The sequence below is a fragment of the Carlito syrichta genome, unplaced genomic scaffold (genome assembly GCF_000164805.1).
Source record: "Carlito syrichta isolate Samal-C Ts95f unplaced genomic scaffold, Tarsius_syrichta-2.0.1 Scaffold315938, whole genome shotgun sequence".
NCBI classification, from domain to species: domain Eukaryota; kingdom Metazoa; phylum Chordata; class Mammalia; order Primates; family Tarsiidae; genus Carlito; species Carlito syrichta.
The window spans coordinates 460,276-464,166 of NW_007260034.1; positions in this window are offsets into that span (position 1 = coordinate 460,276).

The following is a 3,891-nucleotide window of genomic DNA, read 5'->3' on the forward strand; positions in this document are numbered from 1 at the left end:
TCAGCCTTCTGAGTAGCCAGAATTACAGGCATGCGCTACCACACCCGGCTGATTTTTTTTTATTTATTGTAGAGATGAGGTCTCGCTGCCCAGGCGGGTCTCGAACCCGCGGGCTCAGGCAATCCACTCACCTCAGCCTTCCAAAGGCGTGGCTCATCATAATTCTTAAGAAACTGAAATCATCTCTTATATCTCTAGACCCATTCTATATTGTAGGACAAACGCTAAAAAGTTATTCCATTTGTTGAAGGAATTTTTTAAGTCTGAACTCACTTTTCCTTATACTTGAGGTTGTCCACATACCTGTGCTCTTGCCCTTTCTTCATGCAACTGTGCCTCCACAGGAAGGGAAAAGTCGGGGTGGGGGATGATTTCCACTGATCATGCATCACACTGAAAATAAAGCATTGCCTTCATTGACAAAAGAAGAAATGTACTGAAATTCAAAGTTATGACCAGGTACTTATAAGTATCTTCCTTCCTTCCCTGCCTCTCACTTCTCAGAACCACACTTCATTAGAGAAATTGGGATCAACTTACAGTGAGACTATGTAACTTAATTACTTTTTACTTTATTGGAATTAAAATGTCAAGAACTGCATTTCAGGCAAACTCTGTATCTCAGATTTTTTTAAGCATCTCAGTTTTAACATCCATGGCCCTTGTTTTCCCGATTTATTTTATATTCCCTCCTTTGTGTACTATGCAGTATTTATGAAACAATGTTTTGTATCACCTCTTAATTTTTTTTTTTTGAGTTGGAGTCTCACTCTGTCACCCAGGTTGGAGTACAGTAGCACAATCACAGCCTCAACCTGCTGGGTTCAGGTGATCCTTCCGCCTCTGCCTTCCAAGTAACTGGAACAACGGGCACATGCCACGCCACCAGAGTCAGCTAATTTTTTTTTTTTTTTTTTTGAGTCGTAGTCTCACTCTGTCACATAGACTGGAGTACAATGGCCGCTCCCGGCCACCGCAGCCTCGACCTGCTGGGCTCCGGCGATCCTTTCGCCTCAGCCTTCCAAGTAGCTGGAACTATAGGCACCCGCTACCACACCCGGCTAATTTTTGATTTATTGTAGAAATGAGGCCTCGCCAAGTTGCCCAGGTGGGTCTCGAACCCGCGGGCTCAGGCAATCAACTCGCGTCGGCCTCCCAAAGTACTGGGATTGCAGTCTGAGCCACCGAGCTTGGCCTTTTTTAATTTTTTTATTTTTGAGTTGGAGTCTCACTCTGTTGCCCAGACTGGAGTGCAGTGGCCACTCCCGGCCACCACAGCCTCGACCTGCTGGGCTCCGGCGATCCTTCTGCCCCAGCCTTCCAAGTGGCTGGAACTACCGGCATGCGCGTGCTACCACGCCCGGCTAGTTTTTGATTTATTGTAGAGATGAGGTCTCGCCAAGTTGCCCAGGCGGGTTGCGAACCCACGGGCTCAGGCAGTCCACTTACCTCAGCCTCCCAAAGGCGCGAGATTACAGGCTGAGCCACCGAGCCCGGCTTAATTTTTTTATTTATTGTAGAGATGAGGTCTTGACAAGTTGCCCAGGCTGACCTTGAACCCGTGGACTCAGGCAATTCTCTCATCTTAGCCTCCCAAAATGCTGAGATTATAGGCGTGAGCCATCATGGCAGGCACCTCTTAATTTTTTTATTCTGAAATGCCCAACATATTAATGAAAAATAAAAATGTTGACAATCTCAGTGTCTCCATATATTTAGAACCAATATTTGACTGATTCTGCAACATGATGGTCTATACAAAACCCTTCTTAAATAAAATATAATTTAAAAGCATTGAAAAACAGATTAAAGTGCTAAGTACAAATATAACAGAAAGACAAACATATAGCTAACGTCGAATGAAACAAAGAAAAACATTCAGATGCCAAAGAGCAGCCAAAGCGGCAACTTAAAAGACAAACTGAATCAGTCGGTGAAATGTGGGCAAGTTATATGACTGGATGCCAGAGCTTAAAGTTTTCATTTCCATATAGGGACTATAGATGCAGTCTTGAACTCACGCACTGCAAAGAAGTAGAGATGATACTCTTTTGTGAAGTTAGGATCCCAAACAGGCTGCCTCCTTAGTGAAAGATAAGGACCCCATCCAAAAGTTTCAGAGACAAAAAAGAAAATAGTCTTTCCAAGAGCTCTGCAAGGTTTTGAAAAATAGAAATTTGTTTTAGAAAGTTAAGATTCATCCTGTTATTTTGTGACATAGGAATACTTAAGTCAAAAATTAGCATAAAAATCAACCCCCAGCTATCAAATTTTTGAAACACCTGGTAGAGGAACATTCAAAACTACTCTGCATTAGTATTAAAGAATTTTAGATCAACAGTTATTTTCCTTTAGCCTTTTTATCTGGATCTAGACAAACATACACATACAAATACATCAATAAAATTGATCTGATCGTCAAAAAATACAAATCATAAGGGGAAATACTCCAGTATAAATAGCAATAAGCAACATGACAGCAGAATTAGAAGCCAAGAATTTCAGATAAGACAATATAATAGAAACTTAAATAAGTACAAAATAAATTATTAAGAAGATAACAAACAAAAACTATAGGAAGAACAGATATTAGGAAAAAATAAGATATATAAAAATAAGTAGAATTTCAGAAAAAAGAAAATTTTGGAGTCAAACATTGGAATTAAAAACATAAAGGATGAATTAAATAGCAGAGTGAATGGAGCTGTAGTATAAATTAGAGAACTGAAAGACAGTTCTAAGGATATTACCTAGGGTGATGTACTAAGAGAGGTGAAGGGATGGAAAATAGGAAAGAGAAGAGTTGAATCACATAAATAAAAAGAGAATGTCCAACATATAGAATATAGAAGTTCCAGAAGGAGATAATAGAAAGAAGAGAGTAGATGCATATTCAATGTGACCACATTTGATAATTTTCTATAATTAATGAGTGATAAGAACCCCTGATTTTAAAATTACAAATAGCCCAAAGCACAATAATAAACATAAATCTTCTTCAAAACACCTCTTGCTGAAACTGTAAAACACCAAAACAGAAAGAAAATATTAAAAGCAACCAGAGTAAAAAAAAAAAGATGACTCTCCTCAAAAGAACAACAATTAGATTGTCAAAAGATGTATAATCAGTCAAAAATAGAGGTCAGAGAATAATGCTCAGTAAAAATAACCATCAACCTGAAATTCTATAAACAGTTCAAATATCATTCACAAGTAAGATGAACAAGTTGTAGGAAATACAAAGGGTATATCTAATGACACCATGAGGATGTAATTAAGCAAATCCAACAAGTGTATCTTTTTCAAAATAATTGGTCTTGTACCTTCAGGAAAATTGATGTCATGAAAGTAAGGGAGAGATAGGCTCTTTGCTAGATTGTTAACATTTAAGCCCTATAACAAATAAATGCAGTGTGTAGTTTTTGGTTGGATCCTGGTTTGAAAAAAAAGGTTCAAAAAATATTTTGGAGCAATTGAAACAATATGAATATATAGTGAACATTATTTTATACTAGAGAATTGTTGCTTTATATTTTATATAAAGAATTTTATACTTTATAATGGAAATATATGTATATAGTAGCAAATACATACATATATAGTCGTTATCCTTAGTTTAGAAAAGCATGTTGAATTATTTTCATTTAGGAGTGAAGCAGTGGGAAGTCTATAAATTTAGTTTTAAGTATTTTAGCTAAGATGTGTGTAAGTAGAGTGCACACAAGACAAAACATCAAGCAGTGTGGGTCTATTATCTAGTCTCAAATTGTTGAGTCTAGATGACATGCATATAAATGGCTCTATTTTTCTACTCTTCTATATACTTGAAAATTATCATAATAAAAATACTTAGAAGAAAAGATAAAGTAAAGATATTCTCATTCAGGCCAG